This window comes from Gopherus evgoodei, chromosome 6, assembly GCF_007399415.2.
Source record: "Gopherus evgoodei ecotype Sinaloan lineage chromosome 6, rGopEvg1_v1.p, whole genome shotgun sequence".
In the NCBI taxonomy this organism is placed as follows: Eukaryota; Metazoa; Chordata; order Testudines; family Testudinidae; genus Gopherus; species Gopherus evgoodei.
The window spans coordinates 46,324,437-46,343,605 of record NC_044327.1 but is presented as its reverse complement, the minus strand read 5'-3'; the positions used below and the strand labels follow the sequence as shown (position 1 = coordinate 46,343,605).

Genomic DNA, 19,169 nt, shown 5'->3' with positions numbered 1-19,169 from the left:
CACTTTAAAAGTATTTGTTTCTATCTTAATGTCTCAAATTAGCGACATATTTTGGGGCACAGGCTGGATACTCAGTGTCATTTAAGACTGCACTGTTGCTAGATCTTTATCCCGAGACAGCTGAGAAGATGTCTGAATATAATAAGCCATGTATGCAAAACTTTTTTATAGACTTCTGTCAAGCTTTTGATTTAGTGCATTGAGCAAACTTGTGGGATCTGATGAGGTGACTCAGCATTGCTGGGAAGAGAGTTTCATTGACAGAGGCGCTCTATAATGGAACAGAAAGCTGTGTTTGAGTCATGGTAGATACATGGCATCTTATTTCCAAGGGAATTTGGCAAGGCTGCGTCCTGTCACCATCATTAATATTGGTATTGATTGGTGAATGGGTAAATTTGAGGAGGCAGCTGTCTGTGGCATTGAGCTGAACACCATTTTGCTTCAAGCCCTCAAATATGCTGATGACATTGCCTTGTTGGTTCATTTGGTGAATCATTGCAGCAGATGGCTGATCTGGTCAGGGAAGGAACAGCATGCAATGAGTTAGTTATTAATCTGGATAAAACTGTATTCTTGGCCATTACATGTAGCAGCCTCTAACTCTAGATTACAGCTATCTTAGCATTAGTCCAGATGAGATGTCAAGCAGGTAGCAACTATCAAATACTTGGCAATCATCACAGACAGTGATGGAGGATGTTTGAAAAATGTGGATGCTCATATAGCAGCAGCTGATAGCATGTTCAGAACTCTTCAGTGGCCTCTGTGGAGTCAGTATGACATCAAGCTTATCAAGAAGCTGTGGATCTATAGAATTAGTTATATGAAATTAATTATACAGCAGTGAAACATGGGTGGTTGAGGAAGGCTGAAGAGTGGTGGAATTACGTTTTAGATTCTTATCATCTTTGTCAGTGCTCCATATTAAGTGGCAGGACAAGATCAGCAATGAAGATATCTGTACCCAAACCCAGGAACTGCGTCCTTTAGCATGGGTTTGGTTTCAGAAGCTTTCCTGGTATTATTAGTATGGAAGACCAATGAATCATGAAGTTCATTTATCCAGCTACACAGTGAGCGATCACATGTTTGCCAAAAGCTTCAGGGGCATGATAAGATCACCAGTGATGGACATAGACTGAACACCAACCCAGATCCTCTAACTTCTTAGTCATGTGAGTAAGAGTTACATGAGTTAGTTACATTGGAGTCAAAGGGACTACTCAGGTGAGCAAGAGTTGCATGACAGGGTCCTAATTATGGATTTAAATTATGGAGGAGCAATTATGGGGAATCACTTTCATTTCTAATATAAACCACTTTTAATATCCCTACACTACACTAACAAGATTCATGAAGCAATTAGAAGTTGCCTGTCATAAAATAGCGCCAATCATCTTAAAAAAGATACTGTTAGATAGTTCAAATCAAAATTTAGGTTAACAAGATTTTTAAAAAAAATCTAATAATATTACTTGTTGACTGCTGCCAAAACAGAAAGACAGTATCATTGCTCCAAACAGCCAATTTGCAATTCTAAAAATTCATTTAAATCCTAAAATTAATAGAAATGGTTCTTTTGAATTCTTTAAATTATAACAAAAAATATTTATGGGGAAAAAACTCCCAGGAAGTTTTTGTAACCCTAACAATGTAGCTAAATACTCAGTTGCTTTTTGAAAATCCCACTAGGTGCCTATCTGCATCCTTAGGCACTTAAATTGTTTTTTGAAACATTAAAATTCCTAAATTATTTAGGTGCTTTGAAAATGTTACCCTAAATCTCACTGAAATTTACTGAGATTTAGGTATCCAGGCATTTTTAAAAATACCACTGGGTGCCTACCTACATCTTCAAGTGCCAAAATACCTTTTAAAATGTTGCTCCTTGGGCACTCTTGAAAATGTTACCCTAAATCTGTTTTTATTGTCCCACTGAGTCACATGTTAGCAGTTAACAGCATAATGAGGAAAAGTAAATAAGATTTAATGTTTTATCAGTTGTAGTAAAATAACCTATCAACAGGCAAGGGAATTTGTGTGTGGTGGTGTGGTTTATAAGCTAGTTCAAAATATTTTTAAGTGATATGCTAAACCAACATAATTCTGATGGAATTGTTCTAGTGTCAGCCAGATAATGCAGTCCCATTGGAATGTTATTTGAGGCCTTTGTATTACATTCTGGATTCATGTCATTAACCCAACATAACATGATTTTTATCTCCTTGTGCTGTTCCATCTGGATCAATATTAATAATGCTACTAGTGCTATCAAAAGGGACCAGATTCCTCAGTGCTTTTCACTGCTCAGGGTGTTCTAAAGCAGTGATTCTCAAAGTGTGGGTTGGGACCCTAAAGTGGGTTTAGACTTGCTGAGGCCCCGGGCCGAAGCCCAAGAGCTTTAGCCCTGGGTGTCGGCACTCAGATTACAGGCCACTGCCTGGGACTGAAGCCCTTGGGATTCGACTTTGCCCCCTCCCCTCACCTGGGGCTCCAGCTGGCTCAGGCTTTGATCCCCTCTCTTAGGGTCATATAGTAATTTTTATTGTCAGAAGGGAGTCACGATGCAATTAAGTTTGGAAACCCCTGTTCTAAAGTGTGCTAGTCTGGAGGTGGCATAGAACCAACCCCAGAATCAGGAAATTGTATCACTGTGTATTTTTTATTTTTTTCTCTCTCTTTCTCACTTCTTTCATGCACTTCCATACTACTTCCACTGCTGTCTAAGGGGACTCTACTTTTTAAAACAAAAATTAAAAAAGAGATGCATACAGAGTTATTGTTTAACTCATTTCTCTTTATAAATACTTTACCTTTAGAAAGTATACTGTGATGAACACATTAATTTTGGATACATTTACATACTGTTTCATGATACACACAAATAACCCTCCAGTAGTTTTGAATATTTTTTTAAAGATACTTCAAATTTCAAGATGCCACAAACTTGTAAGTAAAAAACATGAACAAGAAAACGTCTACTATCAACCGATTTACAATGTGATATGGTTACAAATGCCCCCTCTCTATCTAGCCAGGTAGAATAGGAAGCATTTTAGGAATAGGAATCCATCTGATTCATTATTTATATGTACTCAATGTATTCTAGTTGGTATTGAGATGAGTGAGTGAAGCTCACATGGGAGGTAACAGATGCAGGTTTAGGTGGCTTGCACTATATGGTAACATTTTTAGGGGTATATTTCATACATACATATGCAGTTCCTTTAGGCTTGAACTGGAGTTCTGCATGTGGGTCTGAGGGCATAGTTTCAGACTCAGCTTTTATTTATATCCAAATAACCCTAGTGAAGGGAATGTGGCTGCAAGGATGTAAAAGAGGACACAATTTGACCCATAATTTGGTCCTTAGAATTATATAATTGATCCAAGTCTTTCAGCTATTCTTATTCACTTTATTCTTATTACTCAATCATCCATTTGTTTATTTTTGTGTAATTCCCTATGCTAAATGACTGTTCAGAATTTTATAAATGTTGATGATCAAAACAAATGTTTGTAAAAATGAGCCAGATCAGAATGTCCCATACCTTTTCTGCTTCAATAGATGACCGTTCTTTTATTTTTCTATGCAGTCAAAAAGTGACTCTACTTCTGTATTATTTATCATTCACACATAGCTGCCTGAAGTCTTATCTTCTGAAAGACTGTCTTTACTTGAATAAAATGAACTGTTTTTGTCAACTTATTTTTAGCTTTCAAAATTTTTCAGTATAGTTGTATCTATACATAAGCTGCATGTTTTACTCATTCTTTGCTGTCCTCCTGCCATCACCTACTATTTCTGTCTTTGATTATCTGAGCCAAATTTCCACGTCTCCCATGAAAAAAGGCTGGGAAATAATGGTGGGGCCAGCCTGCTGATATCTCCAGGCAAGAGTTAGAAGCATACACGAGAAGGAAATGGGGCTGAGAAACATTCCAGCTAGAGAGGCTGGGGTAAAGTGTGGTTTTGTGAAAACACTTAAGGTTTGACACATTTTTGTTGAATCTCAGGCAGGATTTCCAGACTTTCTGATGCTGAGCCAGACCCATGAGTCAGTCAGGCAGCCTGGAAAGCCAGCTGGCCTAGCAGCCCTGCAGTTTCTAGGCCTAGGATTCCCTGGCCCTAGGACAATCCATGTGGCTGGTCTGCCCTGGAGCTGGTAGAAACCAGAATCTGCAGTAGCTGCTACAGACCCTTTCCATGTCAGTTTCACAGGTCAGTTCCATGCTACTGTTCAGCAGTGGGCAGAAGTGAAACTGCCATAAATTATGTCAATTTCATGAACCAGCTGTCTGGGATCATCTTTTATCTAACACCATGTTTCTGGAATGAAGTTTTTCAAAGTTGCCAATTTGTCGGAAATTTGGGGGAGTGGAAATTGGTTTTGACCTGAATTTGACTGAAATGAAATTTCAGAATGACAATTTTCTGTGAACCAGAATTTCAAAATTTCAACTAGCTCTACTTGGAATACATCATAAATTGCTTTGAGAGTCCTGTGTTGAGCAAGTCACAGCATCTGGCCCTAGAATTTTTATCAATTTATTTTTGCATCCAGCTCCATCTTTAATGAGCTTCCTGAAAAAGGAAATAGGGTTCTTTTTGAGTCAGAGAGGGTTTTTACAGCTGGGAAACTGAAGCACCAGGACATTAAGGTCAACATTTTCAAAAGTCACCACTAATGTTGTGCAGCTCAATGACTGGGTACCGAATTTAAGAAAACTAGGGCCTGATTTTTCAGAATATTTAGCATTTTTTGTAGCACTTGATATGTTCAAAGCATTTTAGGGACATTAACTGATTAATCTTAACACTCCTGTGATTTATATATTATTATCCCCCCTTTACAGATGGGAAAACAAAAAAAGGCAAAGTGATAGGTCTCCAGCAGCACAATGAATGAGTAATACAGCCAGAATGAAGATTTAGGACCCTTGTTCTTCAAACACTTGCTCAGTCCTTTAGCCCACCCTTCCTTAGCTCCACAGGTAGTCAGCAATGGCAGCTCCCCTTGACTTCCATTGTAGTTGTGATTGATGAGCACTTGTGAAAATTAGGTTTTAAGCTGTGCACCAATCAAATGAGTAACACACATAAGAACGGCTGTACTGGATCAGACCAAAGGTCCATCTAGTCCAGTATATTGTCTACCGACAGTGGCAATGCCAGGTGTCCCAGAGGGAGTGAACCTAACAGGTAATGATCAAGTGATCTCTCTCCTGCCATCCATCTCCATCCTCTGACAAACAGAGGCTAGGGACACCATTCCTTACCCATCCTGGCTAATAGCCTTAACAGACTTAACCTCCATGAATTTATCCAGTTCTCTTTTAAACATAGTTATAGTCTTAGCCTTCACAACCTCCTCAGACAAGGAGTTCCACACGTTGACTGTGCGCTGTGTGAAGTACTTCCTTTTATTTATTTTTAACCTGCTGCCCATTAATTTCATTTGGTGGCCCCTAGTTCTTATATTATGGGAACAATAATATAAATAAACAATAAATAGCTTTTCCTTGTTTACTTTCTCCACACCACTCATGATTTTATATACCTCTATCATATCCCCCTTTAGTCTCCTCTTTTTCAAGCTGAAAAGTCCTAGCCTCTTTACTTTCTCCTCAAATGCGACCTGCTCCAAACCCCTAATCATTTTAGTTACCCTTCTCTAAACCTTTTCTAATGCCAGTATATCTTTTCTGAGATGAGGAGACCACATCTGTATGCAGTATTCAAGATGTGGGTGTACCATGGATTTATATAAGGGCAATAAGATACTCTCCATCTTATTCTCTGACCCCTTTTTAATGATTCCTAACATCTTGTTTGCTTTTTTGATTGCCGCTGCACACTGTGGATGTCTTCAGAGAACTATCCACAATGACTCCAAGATCTTTTTCCTGATTTGTTGTAGCTAAATTAGACCCCATCATATTGTATGTATAGGTGGGGTTATTTTTTCCAATGTGCATTACTTTACATTTATCCACATTAAATTTCATTTGCCATTTTGTTGCCCAATCACTTAGTTTTGTGAGATCTTTTTGAAGTTCTTCACAGTCTGCTTTGGACTTACCTGTCTTGAGCAGTTTAGTATCATCTGCAAACTTTGCCACCTCACTTTTTATCCCTTTCTCCAGATCATTTATGAATAAGTTGAATAGGATTGGTCCTAGGACTGACCCTTGGGGAACACCACTAATTACCCCTCTCCATTCTGAGAATTTACCATTTATTCCTACCCTTTGTTCCCTGTCTTTTAACCAGTTCTCAATCCATGAAAGGACCTTCTTTTTTATCCTATGAAAACTTAATTTACGTAAGAGCCTTTGGTGAGGGACCTTGTCAAAGGCTTTCTGAAAATGTAAGTACACTATGTCTGCTGGATCCCCTTTGTCCAGATGTTTGTTGATCCCTTCAAAGAACTCTAATAGAGTAGTAAGACATGATTTCCCTTTACAGAAACCATGTTGACTTTTGCCCAACAATTTATATTCTTCTATGTGTCTGACAATTTTATTCTTTACTATTGTTTCAACTAATTTGCCCGTTACTGATGTTAGACTTACCAGTCTGTAATTGCCGGGATCACCTCTAGAGCCCTTTTTAAATATTGGCATTACATTAGCTATCTTCCAGTCACTGGATACAGAAGCTGATTTAAAGGACAGGTTACAAACCGTAGGTAATAATTCCGCAACTTCACATTTGAGTTCTTTCAGAACTCTTGGGTGAATGCCATCTGGTCCTGGTGACTTGTAACTGTTAAATTTATCAGTTAATTCCAAAATCTCCTCTAGTGACACCTCAATCTGTGACAATGTCTCAGATTTGTCACCTACAAAAGCCGACTCAGGTTTGGGAATCTCTCTAATATCCTCAGCCTGAAGACTGAAGTAAAGAATCCATTTAGTTTCTCCGCAATGACTTTATCGTCTTTAAGTGCTCCTTTTGTAACTTGATCGTCAAGAGGCCCCTCTGGTTGTTTAGCAGGCTTCCTGCTTCTGATGTAGTTAAAAAACATTTTATTACCTTTTGAGTTTTTGACTATCTGTTCTTCAAACTTCTCTTTAGCTTTTCTTATTACATTTTTACACTTAATTTGGCAGTTTTTATGATCCTTTCTATTTACCTCAGTAGGATTTGACTTCCACTTTTTAAAAGATGCCTTTTTCTCTCTCATTGCTTCTTTTATATGGTGGCTCTTTTTTAGTTCTTTTACTGTGTTTTTTTAATTTGGGGTAAACATTTAAGTTGGGCCTCTATTATGGTGTCTTTGAAAAGCATCCATGCAGCTTGCAGGGATTTCACTTTAGTCACTGTACCTTTTAATTTCTGTTTAACTGACCCCCTCATTTCTGCATAGTTCCCCTTTCTGAAATTAAATGCCACAGTGTTCGGCTGTTGAGGTGTTCCTCCCCCCACAGGGATGTTAAATGTTATTATATTATGGTCACTGTTTCCAAGCGGTCCTGTTATAGTTACCTCTTGGACCAGCTCCTGCACTCCACTCAGGACTAAATCGAGAGTCCCCTCTCCCCTTGTGGGTTCCCATACCAGCTGCTCCAAGAAGCAGTTGTTTAAAGTATCGAGAATTTTTTTTCCTCTGCATTTCATCTTGAGGTGACATGTTCCCAGTCAATATGCGGATAATTGAAATCCCCCACAATTAGCGGCTACATGCAAAATTTTTGGTGTGACTTGCCCAGTGTCATGTAGGCACTCTTTGGCACACACATAATCTAGGTCAATAGTCCCCAGTGTGGTGCCTGCGGGGGCCATGGCGCCCGCCGAGCCATTTATATGCACCTGCCTAGTGCCCAGCAGGGGAGAGAAGCTGCAGCCCCATGCCTGCCAGGGACAGAGAACTCCAGGGCTGCGGGCGCCGGTGTTCTCAGTCCCCGGCAGGTGCTGCCTGTGTTTTCTCTCCGGCTTCTCTCCTCGCTCCCAGAACTGCCGCCAAAAAAACCCGCTTGAACTGGGGAAGCAGTGGAAAAACAACAAGAACAACAAAAAATGCTCTGACTCTGCCGTGCCAAGAATGGATGGAATGCCGCCCCATAGCACGTGTCGCCCCAGGCCATGTGTTGCCCCAGGCACCGTGCTTGCTCTGCTGGTGCCTTGAAAAATTCTTGGCACCCGCCACACTCTTCTGAAAGCATGAATGTGCTATTGGCCACAAAAAGGCTGAGGACCACTGACCCAGGTCATCTGGATGACACACAACTGTAACAATAGGCTCATCCTTTCTCTTTTTGCAGTTCTTTGCCTCATTCTCCACATGCCTTCCAACTTCTGCAACCCAGGGCCTTCCTCACTAGCACCTCTGATTCAGCCACAAAGCACTACCCATCCTGGGCACAGGCAGGGGTCCTCTAAGGGAAAAAAACTATGCACCATCACATGAAAGGCTGCACCACAATGCATGCAGGCAAGAGGACTGGCCAAGGCCCCCTTAACTCTGGTTCTCTCATTGCCCGCTAGGGGGCTTCTTGCACCTTCCTGGGAAGTTCTGCTATTGGCCGCTAGCGGAGATAGGGCACTAACCCGGGCTGGCCCAGACCAGCAGCACCGAGTCTCCCCCTCCCCCAAGGCCAACGTGCGGGGACTGGCAGCGGGGCAGGCGGTTCTGCAGTTGGAAGGCGTCACCCTGCTGCGTGCACGCGCCTCCCTCGGGACTGCGCGCTGGGGGGAGGCAGAGGCGGGTGCGCGGTGACGTCTCCGGGACGCCGACAGGTTCCTCTTGCCGCCGCTGCCAGGTTTGTATGAAGGGGCGCCGGGCTGGAGCTGCGCCCGGCCTGTCCCGGCCTGTCCGTGACTCCGCTTTCCGCCGGCCCCTCTCGCCCGGGTGCGACGGGAGCTGCCCGGAGCCGGGCGGCGGAGGCCGAGCCTCTCGGACCGCGGCCGCCGCCCTGCCCCGGGGTGAAGGTGAAGCGCGGGCTGGCGGGCGGGGCGCGGACAGACACAGGCGGACAGTAGGCGCGGCCCCCAGCAGGGAGCCCGACGCTTGGCTGCTGAGCTGGCGGGAGCCGGGCACCGGGCGGAGTGGGGAGAGCTCTGCCCGCGGGCTGGGGATCTGGAGCGGGGCTGGCTCTCTCGGCTGCACGGGGCTTGCGAGGGAGGGACCCCCTCGATCCTTTCCACCTGGTGACAGGTTAAGGGGGCTGCCTGCGGGACTTGGCGCGCTGGCTCCGATGCAGATCGGGTCACTGCTAGTGGTCCTCGGGAATATTTTTAGGGCTGCCTTGGTGTTGGGTAACCCCGACTGGCTATTGCTGTCCTATCTCCATCGCTATCAAAGGCGGCCAACTACTGGAGGTGTTAGTTGCACTCTTCGACTCCCCGAGAAGCAGTGTGGCTTTTTCAGTGGAAATGTTGAGTGTCCTTAATAGTAGTTTGATCAAACTCTTATCGGGTCATCTCACTGATTGCTTGTTTTTGTGCGGTATTTTTATCTAGTAAGTGCTACTATGCCAAGTGTACTAAGTTACATAGTTTGTTTACACTAGAGCATTCTTGCTCTCCCTCTGATTTACAGCATGTGGCTTTTTTACATATGTGTTTTGGTGCCAAACGTTTTCTGGTGATGTTAGATGGCCCTGGAACAAAACTTGTCTCACTCAGAAAGCAGAAAATTATACATAATACTGTATTACCTTATCCACATTTGTGTTGCTGAGCTTCCAAAACTTTCGTTTCTTGACTCCACTGTGCTAACTGTGTACGCAAACTAGCATAGGTATTTGTACATAAATGACCACTGTTGAAATAACACTTAGGGTATATCTACACTACGGGATTGTTCCCATTTTACATAAACCGGTTTTGTAAAACAGATTGTACAAAGTCGAGTGCATGCGGCCACACTAAGCACATTAATTTGGCGGTGTGCGTCCGTGTACCGAGGCTAGCATCGATTTCTGAAGCATTGTACTGTGAGTAGCTATCTCATAGTTATCCCATAGTTCCCGCAGTCTCCCCTGCCCATTGGATTCTGGGTTGAGATCCCAATGCAAAAACAGTGTCGCGGGTGATTCTGGGTAAATGTCGTCACTCAATCCTTCCTCCGTGAAAGCAACGGGAGACAATCATTTCGCGCCCTTTTTCTCTGGATTGCCCTGGCAGACACGATAGCATGGTAACCATGGAGCCAGTTTTGCCTTTTGTATACCCTAAAACACCCGGGAAAATGTTTTTGACTCTTCAGGCATTGGGAGCTCAGCCAAGAATGCAAATACTTTGTGGAGACTGCAGGAACTGTGGGATAGCTGGAGTCCTCAGTACCCCCTCCCTCCTTCCCTCCATGAGCGTCCATTTGATTCTTTGGCTTTCCAAAGCACAGCACTGTGCTGTGGCCTCTGTCTATCATAGCCTGGAGATTTTTTCAAATGCTTTGTCATTTCATCTTCTGGAACGGAGCTCTGATGGAACAGATTTGTCTCCCCATACAGTGATCAGATACAGTATCTCCCGTTCGGTCCATCCTGGAGCTCTTTTTGGATTTGGGACTGCATTGCTACCCGTGCTGATCAGAGCTCCACGCTGGGCAAACAGGAAATGAAATTCAAAAGTTCACGGGGCTTTTCCTGTCTACCTGGCCAATGCATCCGAGTTCAGATCGCTTTCCAGAGCGGTCACAATGGTGCACTGTGGGATACTGCCCAGAGGCCCATACCATCGATTTGCGGCCACACTAACCCTAATCCGACATGGCAATACTGATTTTAGCGCTACTCCTCTCGTCGAGGAGTACAGAAATCGGTTTATAGAGCCCTTTAAATTGATATAAAGGGCCTCATTGTGTGGATGGGTGCAGGGTTAAATCGGTTTAATGCTGCTAAATTCAGTTTAAACACGTAGTGTAGACCAGGCCTTAGTAAGTGCACTTTGTGGTTTAACCTACTAGCAATCTGCTCAACAACATTCTTAAAAATCCATAGATTTGGGTCTCAGTAATAATATTTTGCACTTAAATAATGCTTATCTTTCCTCCTACCCCTCTACTGAAGTGCTCTGAACTTGATTTCTAGGAACTCAGATTACTGGTGACACTTTCAAAAGTGCTTAAGTGCCTCAGTGAAGCTTTTAAGTTACGTTAAGTATCTGGTGTAAAACTTCCAAAAGTGCCTAAGAGATGGTAAGCTATTTCTGAGACTTCTATGTGTAATCCTTTACAAACATCAAGCTTCTGTAACTGTTTAGACAATCAAAGTTAGTTGAGCTTTTACTCTTTTCTTTCTCTTCTAGGTGTAAGATTTCAGTTGTAAATTTTGGGGCAGGGATCATATATTCCTATATATTTCTACAGTGCCTAATGCAATGGGGACCTAATCTGGATTGGGTGTGGTGGTCTTCAAATACAATTGTAATACAAATGTTAATATTGGGGAAAATAGAAATATGTTCACAGTGATGGGAAAGCAGTGATATAATTTTAGAGGAACTTTCATACTTGAATGACCTTAACAAGAAAATGTTTCTGCAAAATGTAATTTACTTTGCAAGTAGCTGTTAGTGTTCATTTTGTTGTATATCTGTTTTTGAATACTTATTTTTTGGTGGTAAACCCTGTAATACGTTCATAGTCTTATACCTATGACTGCATAGCTGTTGCTGGAAATGTTTGTCACACTAAGCATTATGACTTCATTTTAAGAGGCATGAATGGGAGCATTGTGGCTATGATGGTATAAGTTCTTATTTAAACACCTCTTGTAACTGGAAGAACTTGTCAAGAGAGATTGTCTTGACATATTTAAATTGCTTAGTAATAGCCCCTCCCTTCTTCTTTGTAAAGATGTGACTTTCAATAGGATCTCCTTTTTTCCCTCTTAGTACAATTAAAAAAAAAAAAAGGCTGTATTTTCGCTTTCACTATTAAAGTTCGGGAGCTTTCCACAGTAGTCTGAAACATAGGAAAATCTACTTTCAACAGGGGGAGATTACATGCTTTTATCAAAACCCACAATTCCATCTTTTTTTGCACTGCATTTGTTCACACTGGAAACTTTCTTTGTAACCCAAAGACCTAGAAACTTCAGATTTTGACTTTTTAGAAATGATCTTCCCCAGGGTTAGCTACCAGTGAACTGCAATGACAGGTGCTTTCTTTTACAGCACTTCAATACATTTGAGAAGTTTTTGATAAATAGTCAAAAGCTGCCCTTACTCTGCTGCCTTCAGAATTCATCAGCATGGCTGAAAATTTAGACTGAAGTGTGGGGAGGAATTATGGTGACCAGACAGCAAGTGTGAAAAATCAGAATGGGGGGTGAGGGGTAATAGGAGCCTATATAAGAAAATATCGGGACTATCTCTATAAAATCAGGACATCTGGTCACCCTGGGAGGAATGCTCAGTGCTGTGCACAGTGGGAGAGAGGCATATTTTTTATTTTGTTAAAAGCTGAGCTCAGTGTGCTACATGTTTGCCAAATCTTGCAATTGCTGTTGTGCAGTCTGTAGTATTTGATTTTTCTTAAAGCACTAGCTTTGAGTTATATGAGAATCTCTACTTTTTTTTTTAAATAGAAGATTCTAGCCTCCTTGTTGCAGTAAAAGCGTGAAAATATGACCCTAAAGGTTCAAAAACCGAAAGTTGCAAGTAAAAACCTCCTTATTTTATTTTAACCTTTGGAATTATGATTTTTTGAATGGCTTGGGTGGGCAGTAATGTTTTATAAAAATTTCCAAAATAATCAAAAGCTAAACTGGTACAAACTGCATATGCTGAAACTAAAATCTGTCACGGTTCCTAGTAAGGGGACACTGGCATAATGATAAGTTGAGGAATTCAAAAAATGGAATAGTTGGAATCATGTTTTGATTGGGTAATATTAATGGGAATAGCATGCCACTTCTTTCTCAGTTTGGCTTTTCTGGGAGTCATTTAGCAGCCTGCTGAAGCTGAGCTAATGGACCAACAAGTGAAATTTACAGACAGAGGAGCTTGAATCAAACTTTACCATCATGGCAGCATAAGCAGCATCTGTAACCAGAAATACAAAATAAAAGTAAGCAGCCCGACAGTGGTAAGTTTGTCATGTCCTGGAATGGCTGATGAGATTATGTGCCATATCTGTATTTTCCTAGCAGATAGTTTAAAAATAGGAAATACACCAGGAAACTGTGTTTCCTATCTTCTCCTTTTTGTGTGCATTTATTGCCTGAAAGAGAATGGAATCAGACTTCAGTGTAACAGCAGGGTGTGTCTACACTACAGGTTCTGCATCTATGCTGCTGTAATGTAGACACCTTTACTGCCTCAAAGTAAGGGGATTTTCAGTTGATGTAGGTAATCCAGCCCTGCAACTATCAGTAGCTGGGTTGACAGAAGAATTCTGTCAGTCAAGGTCAGCTTGACTGCAGTGCTTGAGGGTCTGAATTTTTCACATTTCTGAGTAACATGGTTAGGTCCATCTAAATTGTAAGTTTAGAGCAGGCCTAAACAACCCTTTCCTTTCCAAGAAGGACTGATAATATTATTTCTAATAAGATCTGAAAAGTTAGTCAAGAAATTTTCCCTGTAAAAGACTACAATACAACAAAAGAGAACGGGCAATTGTTAAAATGAGTCTTAAATCATTTGAAATTTAAAATGTTAGAACGGTTTTTCCATTTTCTGTGGGCCTAATTAAATCTCAAGATGGTTGTTACAGTGGGAACAAGCTAGTGATGATTTGACACAATCTCAAAGAATGCTCAACTCTTCTAACAGAATGGTGAAAAGGGGTTTATTAGCACCTTGTCCCTTGTTCAGCCTAAAACACCATCTTCCCCTTATCAGTACAACACACGCTTTTAATTCCCTTATCTCTTTTCTTTCTGCATTTTACCCCTCCCCTTTCGATTTCCCCTTTTCCACTTTTACTTTTTGCATTTTTGTCTCTGTCTTTTCCTTGTGTGGCTCTTCCACTGTTTCTCTAAACACGGTGTGAAGAACATGCTTTGGGAAGACCATAAGGGTCTTTCATTTCTTTAGCTAACTACATATGGAACTTGCTGTAGAGAAAAACTTGCTGTAGAGAAAAAAAACTGATGGTTTTCCCTCTGAAGCAGTTGGCTTTTTTTTTTTAATTGCTGTTCAGCTCTGTATTCTTAACTTCTTTTTGCTGCTAGGCTGTTCACCTCAAAGTATAAACCAGAGTATACATCTTGCCAGCGTCTGCTGGTTCATTTCTCTCTCTGGCTATAGAAGCCACTGCAGAACAACACAAGGTGCTCTCCTCCCTCTGTGACTTCAGCTTGCTGCTTCTACAGTACTCTTTCTATATGGGGAGGCTAAGCCTCAGTAATGAATCCATCTCTCATGACAACACAAGATCACTGGTCCGGCCCAGATGTTCATGAAAATTTCAGAAAAAATTGTCTTCTGATTGTAGAAAGTTTTCCCCCCTTCCATCCCTTCTTCAGTGGAATCATCTGGATTTTGAGGGGTGGGATTCTCAAAAAAGGGACTTCAGTGTTTAGCTGCCATTCTAGGTGCCTTCCTCCAAACATTAGATTCTATAACACTGATCATCTGCTGTCCAGCCTTGTAATCACATAGGAAGTTTAGGTGCCTACATTTCTTCTAGAAAAGCCCCAAGTTGATTAAATTTCTGCAACTGCCTCAGGATATGTCTACACTACTTGATTATTCCGATTTTACAGAAACCATTTGTTAAAACAGATTGGATAAAGTCGAGTGCACGCGGCCACACTAAGCACATTAATTCAGTGGTGTGCATCCATGTACCGAGGCTAGCGTCGATTTCTGGAGCATTGCACTGTGCGTAGCTATCCCGTAGTTCCCCGCAGTCTCCCCTGCCCATTGGAATTCTGGGTTGAGATCACAATGAATGATGGAGCAAAAACAGCGTCGCTGGTGATTCTGGGTAAATGTCGTCACTCAATCCTTCCTCCGTGAAAGCAACGGCAGACAATCATTTCACACCCTTTTTCTCTGGATTGTCGTGGCAGACGCCATAGCATGGTAACCATGGAGCCCATTTAGCCTTTTTTCACTGTCACCGTATGTGTACTGGATGCTGCTGACAGACGCGGTACTGCAGTGCTACACAGCAGCATTCATTTGCCTTTGCAAGGTAGCAGAGACGGTTACCAGTCATATTGTACCATCTGCTGCTGTCATGGGTGCTCCTGGCTGGCCTCGCTGAGTTTGGCTGAGGGCGCATGGACAAAAATGGGAATGATTTCCTAGCTCATTCCTTCTTTATGTTTTGTCTAAAAATAGAGTCAGTCCTGCCTAGAATATGGGGCAAGTCTACTAGAGAACCAGAGAGCACAGCCGCTCCGGGTCAGAGCTCCAGATATCCTGCAGAAATGATGAGCTGCATGCCATTCTAGGGGGTGCCCCTGCAACAACCCCACCCGTTGCTTCCCTCCTCCCACACCCCTCCTGGGCTACCATGGCAGTTATTTCCCCATTTGTGTGATGAAGTAATAAAGAATGCAGGAATAAGAAACACTGACTTTTTAGTGAGATAAAATGAGGGGGAGGCAGCCTCCAGCTGCTATGATATTCCAGGCAGGACATCTCCCTTACTCATTAAACAGTGTGGGGGAGAGGAGCACAGCCTCCTGGTGCTCTGATAGTCCAGAATCTCCATTAGACATGAAGGGGGGGTTGGAGAGAAGCTCAGCCTCCAGCTGCTATGATGAGGATGGTTACCAGCGCTATTGCACCATCTGCCAGGACTGAATCTCCAGGACACAAAGCTTAAAGAAGGGAATGACCAGGAGTCATTCCCATTTTTGCCCAGGTGCCCCCAGCTGACCTCACCAAGGCCAGCCAGGAGCACTCACAGGATGATGACAAGGACGGCTATCAGTCATATTGTACCGTACCGTCTACCATCGAGAAGAGGAGGGGAGAGGATGCTGCTGTTTAGTGCTGCAGCACCCCATCTGCCAGCAGAATCCAGTAGACATACGGTGACATTGAAAAGAGGCAATAAACGATTTTGACGACATATACCCTGAGCCACTGGTGACAATATTTTTGACCCTTCAGGCATTGGGAGCTCAGCCAAGAATGCAAATGCTTTTCAGAGACTGCAGGAACTATGGGATAGCTCGAGTCCTCAGTCCCCCTCCCTCCCTCCATGAGCGTCCATTTGATTCTTTGGCTTTCCATTACGCTTGTCACACAGCACTGTGCTGTGGCCTCTGTCTATCAAAGCCTGCAGATTTGTTCAAATGCTTTGTCGTTTTGTCTTCTGGAACGGAGCTCTGATAGAACAGATTTGTCTCCGCATACAGCGATCAGGCCCAGTATTTCCCGTATGGTCCATGCTGGAGCTCTTTTTGGATTTGGGAATGCATGGCCACCTGTGCTGATCAGCGCTCCATGCTGGGGAAACAGGAAATGAAATTCAGAAGTTCGCGGGGCTTTTCCTGTCTACCTGGCCAATGCATCCGAGTTCAGATTGCTTTCCAGAGCGGTCACAACGGTGCACTGTGGGATACCGCCCGGAGGCTAATACCGTCGATTTGCAGCCACACTAACCCTAATCCGACATGGCAATACCAATTTCAGCGCTACTCTCCTCATCAAGGAGGAGTAAAGAAATTGATTTAAAGAGCCCTTTGTATCGATATAAAGGGCTTCATTGTGTGGACGGGTGCAGGGTTAAATCAGTTTAATGCTGCTAAATTCGGTATAAATGTGTAGTGTAAACCAGACCTCAGTCCTGACACCATTGAGCAGCTTTGCACCTAATTCACACCTAAACCCCAGTTGGATTCACAAGCTAGGCATTCCCAACCTTTCTTTCCCATGGAGCCTGATCCTGTAGATGTACTTGTAGGCTGCCTTTGAACACGTTGACTAGATTGCATCTTGCACAAAATACAGCTGGTGGTGCTGGTGCTCCCCTTAACCCAGTATCCCACTCACTCAGGATGTGGAAGATCTGGATTCAAATCCTGCCTCTGCTTGATGTGGATCAGGGACTTGGATCTAGGCCTCCTAGGTGAGTGCCCTAACCATTGGGCAATAGAGTCAATCTGTCTGGCCCAATGAATATTGAAATACATTGTGTGAAATGGAACAGCTAAAACAGGAGAGAATGAAAGACCCACCCCTGAGCCTCATGATTAGGGCACTCACTTTGGAGCAGCAGAAACATGGATTCAGGTCCCTTTTCCACATTAGACAGAGGGGGGATTTGAAGTCCGGTTTCCTGGGTGAGTGCACTGGGCTATTGGGTAAAAGAGGGTGGCAGCTGCCGCCGCCACCACCACCACTAGCTCTTGCTGACCTGGCTTAGGTGCCTAATTCCAGGAGAGCATTCATGGTTGTGAATTCCAAGTGCAGGGAGTCATGGAGTTTGGTATCTTAGAGCATGTCTACTCTGCAGCCCTAAGTTGACTTATTTTAGATAAACTTACAGCTACGGAAGTAATTACTGCAGTGGTTGATGTCCTTACTATCCTCCTGTCGATAGTGTGTGTTCTCACCACGAGAACTTTCACTTACTGTATAGGGGCAGTGTGGGGGATTGAGAGACTGGGCTTTCAGCTCCGCACAGCTCCTTGCCAGGAGCCCAGCTGGCTTGCACCCCAGCTTTCGCTTCCCTGCTCCTGACTGGGATTGGGGGGCAGCCATCTAGCTGAGAGTGAGGAGCTGGGGTCTAGCTGCCCAGCTTTCTTGTCAATTTCATGGTGCCGTGAAATTGACCGTCAATAGCTCATGGAAGTAACACAGTGTCTACACCAGTGGTTCTCAGACTATCGTACTGGTGGTCCCTTTCACATAGCAAGCCTCTGAGTGCGATTTCCCCCCCCCTCCCCTTATAAATTAAAAACATTTGTTAGTATATTTAGCACCATTATAAATGCTGGAGGCAAAGCAGGGTTTGGGGTGGAGGCTGACCACTCATGACCCCCCCCATGTAATAACCTTGCAACCCCCTGAGGAGTTCCGACACCCAGTTTGAGAACCCCTGGTCTACATAGACTGCATTGCCCCAACTACCCCGACATAAGCGCTACGCCTCTTATGGAGATGGAATTATTATGTTGGTGTAGTGGAATACTTACATCTGTGGGACGAGGCTGTCGTGTGTACACTGAAGTAATTAGGTCCACGTAAGCTGCCTTATGTCAACAAAACTGTGTAGTGTAGACCAGGCCTAACTCACTTTGAGGGATGAGGCTTAAGCCACGCACCTCTTCTTGGCATTTCCTACTAGCTAGTCTATGTTGCTGTCACTCAAAATGCTAGTTATGTGAATCCACTTTTTTAGGGGCCCTTTTCTAAAAATGTTCTAATTCTTTTAATCGTGCTTATTGCTAAAGTAGTATGGAACTTCCCACTCTAAACACATTCTTGGGAAGTTAAATCTCTTAATAGGTGGACTGTTCTTGTAGCTGATGTTTTCTTTCTGTTATAACATGCTTGGCAGGCAAACCTGAAACAAATTAGTAGCAAAATTACAGCCTTAATTAATTAATTAAAAAAAAGTTGAAGTGGGGAAAGGAAGATCATTGTTACCTACATAATACTTCCAGCTGAAGTTGTAATGACTGAGATTCAATCACTGGAAATTCTCTGCCAGAGACAGTTCTCAGATATGGATTGCACTTGCTAAAATTTGTTGAAGTTCAGAGTGATAATTAGGGTTTCTGTTTCTCTTTCTGTAAAATACATTTTTGCTGTTAGTGTGATGTAATCCTTCTCACCGCAAGAATTCTCGTGATCTATTGTTGACTAACTATTCCACACATCTTTACTGTGTTAGAAACCTTCATAAAGCTTTGTATAAGCCTTTTTAAATGCCTCTGTATAAACTGCAGGTTAGTGTTAGCCTTGACAAAGACCAGCTTTTTACTGTAATGTGGTAGTGTGTAAACTAACCATCTCAAAAGTTTTCTTGTATAGTAAATATTTGTAGAAAAAATAAATATAAGGAAACAAGACAATAGTCCACCTAAAAATATCCTCTCTAAAGATTTTTCAGCTTCAAGAGCTTATATTTAATTTTTATTGTGGGTCTAAAAATAGACTCTCTAATTTCTTATGAAACTAGGAATAAATACTCATAGTTATGAAGAGATTTTTTGCTTTTACTCATTTGACAGAGTTACATTTCTGTCTCCCTGTACTTATCCAAAAGACTGTAGTCACCAGAGTTGGCAAAGACCTTCTAATATTA

At 42.7% G+C, this 19,169-nt stretch overlaps 1 protein-coding gene across 5 annotated transcripts in view; it reads left to right on the top strand.

Annotated features, from left to right (window-relative positions):
* AGTPBP1 (ATP/GTP binding protein 1) overlaps positions 1-19,169 on the top strand; it is a 167,671-nt gene that overhangs the window by 13,757 nt on the left and 134,745 nt on the right. Inside the window, exon 1 of one of the 5 annotated variants that reach the window (XM_030567725.1) lies at positions 8,593-8,769. The exons of 1 other annotated variant lie outside the window; for it this stretch is intronic. The gene's annotated coding sequence lies outside the window, so the exon portion shown is untranslated. Of the gene's footprint in view, positions 1-8,592; positions 8,770-8,837; positions 8,939-15,297; positions 15,308-19,169 lie in introns of those variants that run through there. 3 more of the 5 variants (XM_030567720.1, XM_030567721.1, XM_030567723.1) reach the window with 3 other exon arrangements.